At 36.5% G+C, this 17,532-nt stretch overlaps 1 protein-coding gene across 1 annotated transcript in view; it reads left to right on the plus strand.

Annotated features, from left to right (window-relative positions):
* The first annotated feature begins 3,338 nt into the window (after positions 1 to 3,338).
* The window catches only part of CLVS1 (clavesin 1), a 226,707-nt gene continuing 212,513 nt past the window's right edge, over positions 3,339 to 17,532 (plus strand). Inside the window, exon 1 of the mRNA XM_001379352.4 lies at positions 3,339 to 4,505. The gene's annotated coding sequence lies outside the window, so the exon portion shown is untranslated. The remainder of the gene's footprint in view (positions 4,506 to 17,532) is intronic.

Below are 17,532 nucleotides of genomic sequence, written 5' to 3' on the forward strand. Positions count from 1 at the left end.
TTGCAACCATCCATTCTTTTGAACTTCTACTGCAACTACACTAATTCAGCTCCTCATTAACCTTGCAGTTTGGATTATTCTAATAGCCACTAAATCGTCTCTCTACTTCCATTTGTCTCTGCACCAATCCATCCTTCAAAATATTTAAAGAATTAATCATCCAAGTAAGCTATTCTAAGACTATATAACCTCTCTACCTCAAATCTTTCAAAGATGCTTCATTTTTAATAGGATAAAATATTAACTTCTTGATATTCAAGGTCCCCTACATTATACCTTTCCATGATTGCTTCAGACAGTCTTCAAAATCTAGCATGCACAGTAGGCAAGCCCTGGTAAAACTGTTTTGTAGGTGGGCTAAACTAAGCTGAGGACACCTGACAAGCTCCAAACCCATCAGTGATTATGGTTATGTCTACTACAAGCACATGAAGACTTCTCCTGGTGGAATGGACAGATGAGAACAATTTATTCTAACAACTATAAAGGTGGCTGAAGAAGGCACAGCAAAGCGCCTAGAACTTGGTCAGACATCAAAAATGCCAGAGCCATCCACTGCATTCTATACCATCTATACCATTTGTCTTACCATTGGGCTTTAATGTCTCTGGCAGAGAGAGTGAGACTTATGTCTTTGTGCAAATCAGCCTCACTTAAATCCAATTCACAGGCAAGTCAAGACAGAACCCCATGGTATTCACTAGTCCTCTTCAAAAACAGAGGATAAACAACATAGTGTACTAAGTTTTCCCCATCCTGAAAACAATCCTCACCTGACCCTTTCAGTACTTTTATCCCTGCTATTATTCTATTTTTTCTTCTGCCTTTTGTAGCTAGACAGCTCAAAAAGGCCACCATAATAGGTGCCTCCATTTTCTCTCTGTTCACTTTCTTTTTAATGCTTTACAATCTGGATTTCAGCCTTATCATTTCAACAAAATGATTTCTCCAAAGTTACTAATGATTTCCTAGTTGCCAAAATCAAATGGCCCTTTCTCTGTTCCCATCCTTCTTGACATCTTCAGTCTTTGATATTATTACGCTCTCTCCTCCTTGATATTCTCTTCTTTCTAGGTTTTTGGAACACCATTCACAATTCATTTTCCTCCTACATGTTTGACATTTTTGTGTCTCTTTTGCTGGATCTTCTTCCAAATCATGCCCTCTAACCATAAATGTTCCTCAGGTTTCCATCCTGGACCCTCATTTCTTCTCTCTCTATTACTTCGCTTGGTAATCCATCAGTTACCATGAGTTTAATTACCCTCTCTATGCAAATGACTGTCAAATCTACTTTTCCCACCTATCTCTCTCCTGACTCAAACCTCCAAATGCCTTTGAGACATCTCAAATTGGATATCCAATAAACATATTAAACACAATTTGTCAAAAAAAAAACCTCATTATCTTTCCACCTAAACCCTGCCCCTTTCCTACCTTCTTTATTACTCATAGAGCAACATAATCCTCCCAATCCCCCAGACTCTCAACCTACTTGTCATCCTTGATTCTTCACTATCTCTTATTCCCCATATCCAAAATATTTCAAGGCCTATTGAATTCATCTTTGTAATATCTCTCGAATATGCCCTCTTCTTTGCCCTAGCACTACCACCACTCTAATGCAGGCCTTCATTACCTCATGTCTTGATTATTGCAATAGCTTGCTAGGTTTCTCTCCTCACTCTAATCTGTTCTCCATTCAGCCACTCAAGTAATTTTCTTTAAAAGCAGTTTGGATCATATCACTCCACTACTAGATAAACTCCATAGACTTCCTATTGCCTCCAGGAGCAAATACAAAATTCTTTATTTATTCAAAGCTCTTCATAACCTAACCTTCTACATTCTCAGTGTTTTTACACCTTACTTGCTAACTTACACTCTTCCATCCAGTGACATTGGTCTCCTGGCTATCCCACAAACAAGACACTATTTCTCATCTCCAAGCATATTTTTCTGACTGTCCCTATTTCTGAAATGAATTCCCTCTGCTCCAAGTACCAATCTTACTGATTTCCTTTAAGTTCCCATTAAAATCCTACTTCCTACAGGAAGATTTCCCAAACTCCTTTTATTTCTAGTCCTTTCCCTCTTTTAATTATTTCCTTTCTTTCTTATATATAATTTGTTTTGTATTTACTTGTTTGTATGTTGTCTTTCCCATTGGATTGTAAGATCCCTGAGGGCAGGGATTGGTTGGTTTTTTTTTTTTTTTGCTTTTCGTTTTTTGCCTCTTATAGCACCCTGGGTATTTAGAACAGTGCCTGGCACAGAGTAGATATCTAATTAATTTTTAATGAATGAATTAATTAATTTCCCCATCAGTATGCAGTCTGGTGCATTTTCTAGATCTGTTTAAAAGTATATGTATGTGGGAGGAGGAGATGAGTGGTGAGGGTGGTAGAGGTGCTGGTATATGTCTTACATCTACTCTGCTATCCTTTCTAGGTGTTAATGGACATTAATAGCTTAATGTATTACATTTCTCAGGAAACTTTAAATACACAAAAAAGAATGATGAAGATGGCAAGCCAGTGCAGTTGACATAGATTCTTGTAGTGGCTCTGGGGTACCTAAATGCTCTCTGACAAGCTGAAGTTTAGAATAAGAATGGAAATGAGGGAAAGCACTAATTCATATAGGGTGACATAATTAGTAAGTACCAGAGAGATTGATCTAAAATGCAATGTTAAAGTGATTCATTTGCATGCAAATAAAAACATTGTACACTCCTTTAAGCCTGGAAGACAAACCTGTAAAAAGATCCTATAAGAAGAAAAAACTGTTGAATTTAATTTTACACATATTTATTGAGAGATGATTCTGTTCAAAGCACTGTTGTCTTAAATAAACCTTTCAATCATACCCATAGTAGCACTACAGTCATATCATATTAATTATGAATATCATTTTACTTGCCACAAAATAATGTTTTTGATACATTAAACAAATGAGTTAAATGGTAGTTTAATAAATGATTTGCATGTAAATAAAAATGTCATTTTATTAATCAAATTTTTTAAATCCTGTAATGCTTTGAAGGCTTCACATAGTAGTATTATGAAACTGATGACTATAGCAAAAACTCAAAGGATTGATTAAGGTGGACATTTCAGACAAACCAATGGGGACTAGAATGTGGTTATATTGGTTTTATTATTCAAATTTATGAATTTGTTTGCATGACATAAAGCACATTCAATTTTTAACTAGATTTCATGTCAGGAAACTGTTAACTGTTTTTATTATTAAGTGTGTCCATAATGAGAGTATTTGGTAAAGTGATTTGAGATTGCTAATTGAAAGACCCTGTAATATACCTCTCTGCCCTCCCTGCCTCTTCTTTGGCTCTCTGTTTCTCTACCTCTCAGCTTGGATACACTGCCACACACAAAATATGTATATGGATGTGGCCAAACTGGGCTATTACAAATACCATTTAGACATTACTGACAGTGAAAAATAACTGAAAATAATACCTGCCAACTAAAGATATTAAATTTCACTTTAAACTCCAAGTGAAAATTTTCACAATACTGGATTTCCTTTTTTAAAGTTTTTTCTTGATATCTCTGACATTAGTGACAAATGTAATATCAAAGACTTAGAAAAGGTATCTCAAAGACTTAGCAATGAAAGATAAATAAGCTTCATGATTGGAAGCTCTCTGAGGTCAAGGACTATATCTTCTTTATCTTGCTGCTTCTTTCTCTTGGCACAAGCTCTTTCCACATAAAAGCACCTGGCAAATGTTTGTTGGGTGGATGAATGAAAGAAAAAGGAGTAAGAATCCAAAAGAGTAGAAAAAATAGTTGAGCTGACTGACATTAAAATTATTTTAATGCAATATGTAATGACACTTAAGAACCATGTTTCAGTAAAATGTTTATAAAATACTACTTACTTCTTTGTATGCTTAAAATCCATGTGCTTTCCCTATACTTCCCTAGAAATTTCTACATGTATCCACACTTTGTCTTTCCGCCTTGCTCTATACAACTAACTAAATCAAGATTTAGACTAGAGCATGTGTTCCTAATTATTAGGGATGACAGAACTCTCTGTCTGCTCCAGGATATTCAAGCTAACTCCTAGTTATTGCTTACTTTGATTATATGCTGGCAGAAGCTTGGATTCTTAAAGGACCTCAATGGTGAGCATTGCAGAACATTTTTAAAAGGCTCAAAAGGGTGAAGGAGAAGTCCAGGAGCTCTCTGTCCCAGACATCACAGTTATTTTACTAACAGGACGTACTGAAAAAAATGGTTAGGAGGTTTTTAGGACCCAGGGGAAAGCAAGCTTTCCTGTGGAAGGACAGAGATTCGGGCGCACACGCCTCCTACCAAAATCACAGCCCCGTGGAGCTGGGGCTTTCATTCACAGCTTTCTAGAGAGATCTGAGCCTGAACCTGCCAGCAAAGGGGATCTCACCCACCCAGCTCAACAGCGCGGACACCTGCAGATAAACATACCCCAAAGCAAGGTTGTGCAGCCGTGTGAAGGTATTTCATTTTCTTTTCTGTATTTGCACAGCGCCTCCCAGTCCTTTTCCCTCCACCCCGTTGCAAAACCATGGCTGCGGCGTTTCAGCACTTCTGTTCGTGGACAGCTCTCATCTGCAATCCCTCTGCACTTCATTCTTTCAGTCTCTTCTCTGCCTCAGCTGTTCACCTATCTTCCCTTGGCACTTGCTCAGCCTGTGCTCCCACGGATCATCACCATCACCATCACCATCACCATCACCATCACTATCACCATCACCATCATCATCCCCGAAACAACAGTCACCACAACTATGTCATGTCATTCAGACAAAGCCCCGGATCACGGCTTGCAGAGGAAAAGAAGCCCAAGTTTTTAGGGATGGAAGGAAAGTTCAGATGAATTACTCCTCCTAAAACAAAGAGAGAAGCCTGATTGGGAGAAGGGGAAAGTGAAGGCAAGAGAGAAAGACGTCCAGCTAGGCAAAGACAGATGGGGCACTTGCCAAAGACCAGCAGTTTAGCCAGCTGCCTTTCAGCGTATTATGAACTGTTTAGTTCAGGGGATTAACACTGGCCTGGAGCATAGTGGTGTTATGATTATATATGTATGTATGTATGTATGTGTGTATGTATGTTAGGGCACACACAAAGCTCTACTGTTTCTGGTTTTCCAAAGAAGATTCATCAGGGAGGAGGGTGGGGGTGGCTGATGAGTCATTTTCACCCACACTCCCCTGTTTTCCTTCCTGAGCATTTACCGCAGAAACTCAGGAATTAAGTTTTGCTGATTTTTTTAAAAAGATGGAGACATTAAATACTTACTCTCCAACCCAAATAAAAATAATAGTGATAATGATAGTCAAATGAAGGCTCCTTTCCCTGGGAAGTGGCCTGTGTTAAGAGCTTTCCTTATTGCTACTCGAGCTTCTTTTCAGTCATTGAAATTTTAAACCTTTGTTTGAATCAGAGATTCTTAAATATTTGCTCAAATAGTCCAAGTAGTAATGATATTCAGGAGCAGATGGCCAGGCTTTGTTCCCCACTAGTCAGTGCCTGGCTCAGAATTGGGAGTAAAGACTCTGTGTGCTTTCTCAGGAATCAGCCAATAACACCATTTTTCCCCCTATAATAGTGAAGGGTAATAGACTGCAAACATGGAAAAGGCATTTTATGTAACTGTATTCTGTCAGACTATGTTTTCATTTTTTTCTTCCCTAAAAGTAAGTTAAATCATCTTAAAAGTCTCTTAGTGATGTGCAGTTTAGAGTCCAAATACAAGTTCATAGGGCACATTTACTTTAGCCAGGGTCATTTTTCTTAAGAGCAATAACTAACATTAACTTAAGGATTCTACTGGGTCATTTCAGTTCTAGAAATCTTTAGTAAAATTGCCATAATGGATTGAACAAATGAATACAGATATTGGAACCCTTAACATCTTTGGGGGGTCTACTTTACATTTTGTAAATTTTCACTTTTTATACAGAGGCCTCCTTTGCCAATTACATGCATTTGTTTTCAATATAAATAACACTTTGTTTAAAAATTAGAATTGCGGATGCTTTTTCAGAAATGAACATCAGGTACCATTTGGCTATTACTATTTGATTTAAAACAAAGCACAGTAAAGGTCAATTAAAATCATGGCATAATTTGTTTGTCTGTTCCTAAAACAAGTTTAATATGAAACCATTATTTCAGCATTAAAAATTGAATTAGACAATCTCTAAGGTCTCTTCTAGTTCTAATCCCTATGTTCCTAGAAATATTTAGGAGATAAAAAGATATATTATTCTCAAATAAACAGGACTTTTACGGACATCCAATACTTTGGGGATGAATAAAAGTATCATATTGAAAGAGTCATCTTTTAAAATCTAATGTTACCAATTATATGCATATGTGAATTGTTTCATTGGCTCCTGAATTGCAGTCACTTCTGGGATGGAGAAAAACAGCTAAGAGAACCAAAGCATAGTTTTCATCACATTAGTCATTTGGGGACAGTGGGAGAAAGAAATTTTCTGAAAAGGACATGAGGGAAATCATTTGGTCTTCCCAAAAGTGTCCTTGGATCTGTAGTGTCTATGAAGAGCAGATAATACCTCCATATTTAAAGCCCCTGTGGAATACAATGCAGAGGACTCAATTTATCTGCTTTCAAAGGATAATTCAGCCCTGCCAATATTTTAAACCAGCTCATACAAAACATCATCTATCTGTCTCCAAGAAGATGCACAAATAAGGAGACCAATGCCTCAAGTGCTCTTGTTTTTGGTATTTAATGACATTTACTGATACTGAGGAAATTCAGAATAATACTGCTTTAGTGTGATTTGCAGGGTCACATATTAGAAGGCAATTCTTCTCCTGGCTAGAAATAAAAGCTCTGAGCTTATTAATTTTTATGGAATGTATCTCACCACCTTCTTCATTCACTGTCCTGGAAATGATCCATTTTCCACATTTGCAACAATGGAACTTTATCATAATCTGAGTAAAGTTTAAAAAGTAAATGGAAAATGTCATTTTCTGGAAATAGAAAGGAACATGGTGTGCAAATTACCACCATAGTCCCCCTTTTCTTTTTAAAGAATATTCCAAAGTTTAGTTGTTTTAAAAAACCATTGAATAAAAGTATGGCATAAAGTAAAAAAGTAATCTGGGTTCAAATCCTGGATCTCGTAGAGATTATGTTACATTATTTCTCTTCCTCCAATTACTTTAGAGAGGTAGCTAGTGGAGTAGAAGATAGAGCAGTGGACCTGGAGTCAGTAAGATGAGTTCAAATCAGAATTCAGATACATATTATTTCTGTGACTCTGGGCAAGTCATTTAGATTCTGTTTTTTCAACATGCTCAACTGTAAAATGAGGCTAATATTAACAACATTTCAGGATTATTGTGAGAATAAAATAATATTTGTAAAATCACTTGGCAAGGTGTCTGACACATAGTAGGAACTATATAAATGTTTGTTCTATTGTCAAAAGAAGATCATAATACTTTACTTCACAAGGTGATTGGGAATAAAACACTATAGAAACTATAAGATGTTTCTCTCTCTCAATCTCTCTCTCTCTCTCTCTCTCTCTCTCTCTCTCTCTCTCTCTCTCTCTCTCTCTCTCTCTCTCTCTCTCTCCCCAACCACACACACCCACACATACACACACACCCTTTATTATAGAATTGTAAAACCAGAAAGTCCTAGAAAGATGATTTAGTCCAGCTTTCTCCTGTAAGAAAAGTGAATATATAATCTACCCCACATTGTGTATTCTCTTTTTAAAGATGTCAATAGAAATTATTTTATGACCTCAACAAGTAATCTTTCCAGTTTTATATCATCTTGAATTAAAAAAAATTTCCCTTGTCTGCATAGGCATTCCTAAGATTTGTCAAAGCAAGGTAGATTTCCTGGACCTTATATTTTGTGAGTTCTATACTGCTTGTAATCAGCAAAGGCAGCCTTGGGGCTGAATAAAGGAGTAGTTTCAACTAGCAAGCCAAAAAGGATCTGTGACTCTTCAAGATACAATCAGATTTCCATCTTCAGTGAGACAAAGTCTTTCCCCATTTCACAAGGTTACTGCCCAAATAATTGTTTTTTTCTACCTTTTTTTGCACCTTCCTTCCTCCTTGAATACCATCACCAATGTTCCGTTCAACCTGATTCTACTTTAAAATTCTGGAGACAGAAAACAAGGGAAGGGTTGAACATGCATTATAACATCCCAAGGATGATGTTAATTTCATGTCTCCCTTTCCTTGAGATCATCATGCTTCTACCAGCCAAATTGTACCTAGATGAAGTCTATTGTCTTATTTCATCTGTCTTGAATATGGAGAATAGATGGTCAGCAATTTCCTTCAAAGACTTCACCAGTAATCAGGTCATGCCTTACACTTCTATAAGCAAGTAAACTTGATATTTAATTCATTCCTCTCAGGATAGAGAGAATAGGTGGTAGGTATGTCAGACTAGACATAATGGGTGATCAAAGCTGAAATTTCTTGTAGTCTTGTCTTCTTTCTTGAGGGGAATAGAAACTGCTTGGAGCTCCCTTGTTTCTCTGCCTTTATGTGGGCTCTAAATCTTCCCTTTCATATTACTTTGGTGGGATAGGGTGGGGAAGAAGGAGGAATCATAGATAATTCTATTTTTTAGATGGATCCTGGAAAAAAAAAAGCACCAAACCCATGACCTTTTTGTTCAAACACAATTTATATTAAAGATTTAGCAGCTCCATTCTGGCACCTCTGCATTCATTCATCCACACTTATCTATGTACAAGAATTCACTGTCCTTGGTACACATTAACTGAGATCATGGAGGAAGTAGAGAGGTATTTGTATATTGGAGCAGCACAGCTCTAAAAAAACCTGTTCATTTTTAGGAAGGGAGGGGATAAGATGATGCAACTCTCAATCAATATCCATAGACTATCCCTTCATTTCTTAGACTTTCTTTTGTATTGGAAATAGTTTTTTCTTTCTTATGGCAGAGTAATATAGGGACAAGGAGGAGGCTGTAAGTCTTCAGCAGGGTCTTGGAATGAAAAAGTTTTAGCATTACAATTCCCTGTGGCTCATATATAATTCATCCTCTCTCTCTCCCTCTCCCCCCCCCCATCTCTCTCTCCCTCTCTCTCTCTCCCCCTCTCTCTCTACCCCCCTCTCTCCCTCTCTCCCTCTGTTTGTGTGTGTGTGTGTGTGTGTGCATGTGTGTGTGTTTGTGTGTGTGTGTGTGTGTGTGTGTGTTTAGGGATAATTCTATATTCCCTAGTAGACTGTATGTCTGTGTTGTACAAAGATAATGTCAGCTATCATAATGCTGTGTGGCAAGGGGGCCAATAAAAATTCATTTTTCTCAAGTGATGAACAAACCAGTTTAACTATCTGTAACAGGAAAAATATGACTTTTCTAGGATAAGTTTGGAACCTCTGAGAATTACAACTGATGTATTTAAGGACTGGTTGCTCATTGTCCATCCTTGCTTTTGTTTAGGGATACTTAATAAGTTTTTGGTTTATTTTCTACAACCTTTACTACAGCAGTCCTAGTTTATTTTACTTGTTGTGATCTATTTTATAGCATAATTATTTGTGGATTAATATGATATATAGGTAATATATGCAATATATGAAGAATATTATATATTTCAGACCTTTACCTTCTGTCTTAGAATTGATACTAAGTATTGACTCCAAGGCAGAAGATCAGTAATTAGGCAATTGGGCTTAAGTGATTTGCCCAGGATCATATAGCTAAAAAGTATCTGAAGTCAGATTTGAATTCAGGGCTTCCCATCTCCAAACCTGGCTCTCTATCCAACCCAAACACCTTGCTACCCCCATCCTACTAATTTTAAGCTCCAGGAATGCAGGGACATGATAATATCTTTACCAATCTTTTTGATTAGGTGTTTGACTTAATCAGTGTCGAGAATTTCCAATGAGATGCCTTCTTCTAACAATTCAAATATGTAATTATATTGTGTATTAGAGAATTATCCAGGGTGGGGCACTGAGAAGTGATCATTCAGTCAACATGCCTTTATTAAGTGCAGACTTTCTATTAGGCACTGGGCTTGGTAAAGTATTAAGTAACCTGCCTAAGGGGTCAAACAAGCTACCGTGTGTCAGAAATAGAACTTGAACTCAGGTCTTTCTGCCTCCATGTCAGATTACTTATTAATCTTTATATTTTCCACTAAGTTAGCCAATCTCATGGACATTCAGAATTGTGAAACTGAAGTGATACAAAATACATTGTAAACTTTAAAATGTTTATTGCATTAAATTGAAGCAATCTACTGAATTCCATATGCAGTAATGTGTACGGATAATTCAACTCTAAATAGTAAATGCCTACTTTAGAGAAGCAGAAAATTCTCATGCTAATAACCAAGAGTCTATTGTTTTTGACTCATCATAGTCCTCCCTCATAACCAAACCATTAGAAATGGACATTCATAATCGGTCTAATCTTTTCATCCAAGTAAGAAGAATTTTTGAGGCTTGGTTTCTCTATTCATCATGTAGGAAGCTCTAGGCGCAGTTTTACCAGTGCTGACACTTTTTCTCCTAGGCACACTCACATTAATTAGATCTTCCTAGCTAATGTCATTCAGCTTTAGCATTTTTAAAAATAAAAGATCTCTATCTTTCAACCAGTGTTGGAACTCACTTTGCCTCACAGTTACCTTTTAGCATATGCAAAAGCAAATAGAAGGAGATGAATCTGTGCATGGTTACTAAATTTGAGCATGGCCATCATGTGCAGGGAACCTATATCCATGAATATTTATGCTGCAAGCATGAGCTGTGAGCTGGTCTGTGATAAGAATGGCAGTGGCATGGATGTGAGCCAGGGAATGGATTCTGACCGCTTTAATGGAAGGCACCCTCACCAAAGTAGAGATAATGCTTATCTGCAAGTTTGATAGCATTAACTCTTTCCCCCATCATAAAGAGAGTGATCTAGGATTCAGAAACCACTCCATGACTGACAAAGAGAACTTCCATTACTGACACTAATGGAAAACATGACATTACCTTCATCAGGAAAATGAATTTTTTTCTGATTAGGTCCAAAGCATCTCTGAATAAGCCATCCTCAAAGAAGAGTGAGAGAACCCAATGTCCTTCAGATAGGAATTTAGGTAAAGCTAGGCTTAAACAAAATTACCAGAGTTCTCTCATGTGACCCCCCCTCCCCATTTCGTAAAGGTCATTCTATAGTACTTTAATTATCCTTATACTTGTCAATCATAGTTGCACTACAATATCCTAATAAATGAATGTCCTGCAATTTAACTATTCTCCTATTGTTGGATATTTAGTTTTATTTACATGTTGCTTTTTTAATTATAAAAGGGGTGCTACATATCTCTTTGTGAACCATGAACACTTAATTTTTTATAAGATCCTCAGGGCATAGTCCTAACAGTGGAATTTTACGGTCAAAGTACATTTCCTTTTCTGAGTTTTCAAATATTGTTTGTCTCTCTAAAATGCCAGTATTTGGATCATTTATCAAGGTTTTTATTGTTGATATTTCTGGTACACGTTTTAGATTTCATAACTTTTTTATGGTTTCCCCCTTCCTATTTCTGTGTGCATTTTTATCACTTATGGAAACATTTAGAGCTTCATGAAACCTTCCTTTCATATTTTCTGAAGGGAAGGAGGTTCTTATGGAGAGAGTATGGGAATGGGAAGGAGACATATTTATTAGACCTTACAAAGAACATTGGGTCTAGAGCTTATATTTACATAACCTTTTATAGTATACAAATCACGTTTCTCACAACAACCCTGAGAGTGTAAATATAGACTACTTCATTGAGAGAAATTGTAAATTGTCTAGTGGTGAAAGTTCATGAATATTGTAGCCAAGACTCCATGTACAGTGTTTCCACTTTACACCTTGCTTCTTTTTTTCAGCTATACCATTAATTTTCCTTGTGGCATTGAGTGAATCATCTATCAATTATCATTTATTTATGGAAAATATGATGATAATTGATAATACCTAAATGAAAATCACCTTTTTCATATATAATGATTTATTAACCAAGAGTTTTAGTTCTCTTAATCTTAGGAATTAACTTTTGAGAGATAGAAGACAAATAGACAGACAGACAGATAGATAGATAGATAGATAGATAGATAGATAGATAGATAGATAGATAGATAGATAGATATGGCATAGTAGAATATGGTCTGAAAAGATAAAGTATTTAGTATTTAGCTGAGAGTCTACTATGTACTAAGCATTGCCCTAAGAGGTGGTGATACAAAGAAAGGTAAAAGACAGTCCCTTCCCATGAAGAGTTCACAATCTTAGAGGAGAAACAACATAGAAACAATTATAAGCAAACCTACCATATTGAGGATAAATTAGAAATAATCAGCAGAAGGAAAGCACTAGAATTAAGAGGCATTATGAAAAGATTCTTGTGAGAGTTTAGCTAGAATTCAAAGGAAGCCAAGGAATCCAGAAAATGAATTAGAGAAGGAAGAGAATTCCAGACAATGGGGACAGCCATTGAAAATTTCTGGAGTATAGAGATAAAGAGTTTTGATGAAGAAAAGCAAGGAGTCCAGAGTCATTGGTTCAGAGAGTACTGGAAAGGTAATTAACTTTGAATACCAAAGTATTTAATATGTGGTACTTGAAATGATAGGGAGTTACTGGAGTTTTTGAGTGGGGTTGGAGTAGTTGATATGGTCAGACTGATGCTTAAGGAAGATCACTTTGACAGCAGCTGAGTGAAAGATGGGCTAAAGTGAAGAGAGACTTGAGACAGGTAGACAAAGCATCAGGTTATTGCAATAGTTCAGGTCTGAGGAAATGAGTGCTTGGCTAGGTGATGGCAATGACAGTGGTGAGAAGGGCATTACCAGGGAAATTACAAAGTAAAATTGACAGGTCTTGATAACAGATTGGATATGGGAGGTTAGAGAGAGTAAGGAGTCAAGCATGACACCCAAGTTTCAAGCTTGGGTAGCTGTGAGGACGGTGGTATCCTGTACAATAACAGAGAAGTTTTGAAGGCAGAGAGAGTTTTGAAGGGGAAATAAATGGGTGCAATTTGGGATAGATTGAGCGTAAGATGTCAGAAATCCAATCGACAGTTGGAGATGCAAGTTTGGAGGTTAGGTAAGAGATTAGAACTGCAAAAGTTGATCTGAGAATCATCAGCATGAAGATGATGTTGAATTCATGGGAATGAGAACACTGAATGAAATAAAATAGGAAGAGAAGAGAAGAGAAGAGAGCTGAGGATAGGCAATATAATAGTCAGAATTCAGGCAGTTCAGTGTGTTGGTTTGGAAATGGGGCTGGAAAATGACCTGTCAGTGTTATTGCATTGATAGAATAGGATTATTTATATGAATATATGTGGAAATAGAAATTACTATATAAATACAAGAGCTCACAGTTATGAGAGAATATAATCTTCAAGGCATGGGCTATTTCATTTCTCATCTTTGTATTTCCAGTACCTAACTTAGTTCTTCAGATAACTAGACAGTTAATAAGTGTTTACTGAATTCAAGTAGAACACTATACTGATTGCTTCTTCAATTTATTTTTTCATTTGTTCCATAAACATTTATTAACTTCCTATTATAGAAATAATGCTATATATGCAGAGAACCGGGCAAGATCCAAAGGTGAATAAGGCCATCTATTAGTGTTGATATGAAAGAAAGAAATAATAACAATAGCCTATGAAACATACAAGAGAGAAGCAAAAATAAGATTTTAATCAACTGAGTTAACAAGAAAAAGAAATCACTTCTGACTTGGAGGACCTCGGAGGTGGCATTTTAGATTTGCTTGGAGAGACAGGGAAAACTTCAATAGGCTAAGATGGGGGGGAAATGGTATTCTGGTCAAAAGGAATGGTATTAGTAAAGCTGTGAATGTAAAAATACTGACAAATAAAAACTAACACATATATGTATACATATTTGTTTTATATGTGTCTATATATTTCTATACATAAACACTTATATATGCTGCTTTACATTTTTCAAAGTACTTTATGGACATTAATTTTCTTATGCCCAGCAAAAACTCTTAAGAATAATTTCCACAAGTATTATTATCAGTTTCACAGATAAGGAAACTGAGTCCAGAGAAATTAAGTTACTTGCACAGTTAGTAATTGTTATAGGCAATTAAAATGCAGATTTGTGAAGGGCTTTGAAAGCCAACAGAGAGTTTTATATTTGGTCCTGGAATTGATAGGAAGCCATGAAAATTTAGTTGAGTGGGAACACATGGGGAGCCTATACTAGGGTGGTGGCAGTGTCAGAGAGAGAAGGGGCCATATTTGAGAGGTACTACACAAAACCAACAGGGGTTGGCAACAGACATGAGGGAGATTATAGAATTGAGGATAATACCTAGTTTGTGAGCTGGAATGGGAGAATGATGGCTTCACTGATAGCAGTAGGGAAGTTTGGAAGAAGGGAAGGCTTAGGAGAGAAAATGAGTTTTGTTTCAATCATGATTAGTTTTAAATAACTACAGTACTTTCAGTAAGGGATGAAAGACTTGAGGTTGGTAGAAAGGTTAGAGCTAAATAAGTAGATACAAAAATCATCGACATAGAGATGATCATTGGATCTATGGAAGTTGATGAGATTACCAAGTGAAATAATATGGAAGGAGAAGAGAAGTTGGCCCAGGACAGAGCCTTGTGGGACACCCACAGCTAGTGAGTATGACCTGAATGAAGAACCAGAAAGGGAGATTGGGAAGGAGAAGTCTAATAGGCAGGAGGAGAACAAGGAGAGAGCTGTTCTCTCCTTGAGGGAGAGAGGAAAGTATTAGGGGGTAAAATGATGATTGATAGAGTCAAAGACTGCACAGACCTCAAGAAGGATGAGGACTGAAAAAAGACCACTAAATAGATGCCAATTAGAGGATGAATTCAAGTTACCTGGCCCAGATTAAACTATAACCTAGGACCTGAAAGAACTTATAGTTCTGAGCCCCTGAAAGAGATATTTGAAAGATCATGGGAAAATGAGAAAGTTGCTACAGGGTTAGAGAAAGATATTGCCCTGGTTTGGGCAAACAGAATCTTCAAATCACAGGCAAATGAATTTGATTTAAATTCCTGGAGGAATTCAAGATCACCAAAGAGATGATTGATAAACATTTAGAAGTGGAAATGCTGAATGAAAAGTGTAAACATGACTTCATTATGTCATAGGTAATGCTAGACTAACCACGTTTCTTTTTTGTTCAATTTATTAAAGTAATAAATACTGTAGATTCCTATATAAACAGTTTACCTAGGTTTCTTTTTGGTTTTGTTTTTTTAATGAAGCAACTGGTTTGAGCAACTTTACTGTATAAGATGGGTGAAGAATCTCCTAGATGGAAATTTTCTAAAAAAGATCTGGTAGTGTTAGGGCATTGCAAGTTCAACATGAACCAATATTGTAATGTGACAATCAAAAAAAAAAGCAACAACACAATATTATGATATAATGAGAAGCATAACTTTCAGGAATTGGGATATAGTAGTTAGTTCTCCTTTACTTTGATGTTTTCAGAATTTATCTGGAGTACTGTCTTCCTTCCTGGGCACCATAACTTAAGAAGGACAGTAATAATTTGAACAGTGTCGAGAAGAGAGCAACCAGAATGATAAGGGAATACATATCATAGGGGTACCAGTTGATGAACTGGTTTTATTTTACCTGAAGAAAAAAAATGACTCTTGGAGAATGCAATAACTCTATTCAAGTATTTGAAGTATGGTCAGGTGAAGGAAGGATTAGACTTGTTCTGTTTTTTCCCAGGGGACAGAATTAGGAACAACAGAAAGGAAGATGCAAAGAGGCAAATTTAGGTTTGATATCAGGCAAGACTTCTCAATAACAGAGATGTCTAAAAGTGAAAATGGGCTACCTTGAGAAGTGTCCGATTTCCTCTCCTTGGAGATCTTCAATCAGGGACTGAATGATCATTTGTAATATAGTTAGTTATATTGGGAATTGATTTGGGCTATAAGTTGGTCTGGTGGTGATTGAAATAACCTCTGATTTTCAAATTGTGTAATTCTATGTCTCATTTAATTCATATCTAATTTCTCACTGCCAGCAACCTAATATCGAATCTCATTATCTGAACTGGTATAGTAGCCTCTTAACAAATCTTAACTCCATTCTCTCTTGCCTCTGAATAATATATCATACCACTGCCATCAGCTTTTTTATGCATTTATCTGGACATGTCATTTCTCTTCAATACCCTATAATAGTTCTCTTTTTATCTAAAGTTAAAATCTTTAGCATGGCATTTGAGGGCCTCCAAAAATCAGTTGATACTTTACTTTTCTAGCTTCATATCAATCTATATCTAAGTACTACTTGTGTGTCTGTATTTATTTGTTAGTGCCCTGATTTCCCAACCCTTATGGCTTTTCTTCCCTTGGTGTTTCTTATGTCTGAAATATTTCAATTCTCATTCTTTCACCTATTGAATTCTTGCCCATATTTTTAAGCTCTACTCAAATTCCACTTTTTCCATGAAGACTTCCCTAATTCTTTCCATCACTATTCACTAAGCCCCTTGGAGTTCACATAACCTTTGTATCTCCTTTAGGTATTTATTAGGTACTCTGAGCTATGGCCACTTGCTATTTTTATGTTATATACTCTTGCTCTCTTCTAAGTTCCATGAGTGGAGTGACCCTGTCTTTTCTGCACTTTGCACAAAGTATGTGTTATATATATATATGTATATATATATATATATATAATAGGTACCTAATGATTCTTTTGGATCAAATCACTTGATTGTTTGAAAAAATGGGCATTGGAATGTAAGACTAATTTGGAGCTTCTAAATGCCATGTTTTAAAACAAATCATCATCATCTTCATTACCTGTTCCTCCTTGCTTCTTTTTCACCTTCTTTCTCTCCTCTCTCCCTCTTCATTCCTTCCTCCTCTTTCCCTTATATGTTGTTCCCATTTTGTAATTTCATCATAGGATCCTATAACTACTATGAAAGAGTGATGTAAAGAGAAGAGAATGTTAGGTTTAGAGACAGGGATGGAAGCTTGCCTTAGATACTTCTTGGCTTCTTGGCCATGGCTTATGTCTCTAGATTTCAGTTGTCACATCTATATAATGAGAAGAGACTACATAACCTCTCTGGTCCTTTCTAGTTCTAAGTTTCTGATCCTATGATCTTTACTTCTCTTCTCCTTATCCCCTCCACCCCAGTGACTAGTCATTGTGTTGTTTGGCAATGGCACAAAATCCAGATCTTGAGGATCATGGGAATCTGCCTAAAATATCTCATCAGGTTCACAAGTAGATTTCAAGCACCTGCTGTGTGCTTGATTTGATGCCAGATGGAGCAGAGTAGCAACAGTCCTTGAAAAAGAAGGTCAGGGGCTCTTATTTCCTGCTTTACTTGAGAAATCAACACATCAGGGATGAGCAAAAATAGTCAAAAATGGCTGAGGCATAAGGAAGCCAGTTTGAAGGTGGTAACTTTCTT

Source organism: Monodelphis domestica, chromosome 3 (genome assembly GCF_027887165.1).
Source record: "Monodelphis domestica isolate mMonDom1 chromosome 3, mMonDom1.pri, whole genome shotgun sequence".
NCBI lineage: Eukaryota > Metazoa > Chordata > Mammalia > Didelphimorphia > Didelphidae > Monodelphis > Monodelphis domestica.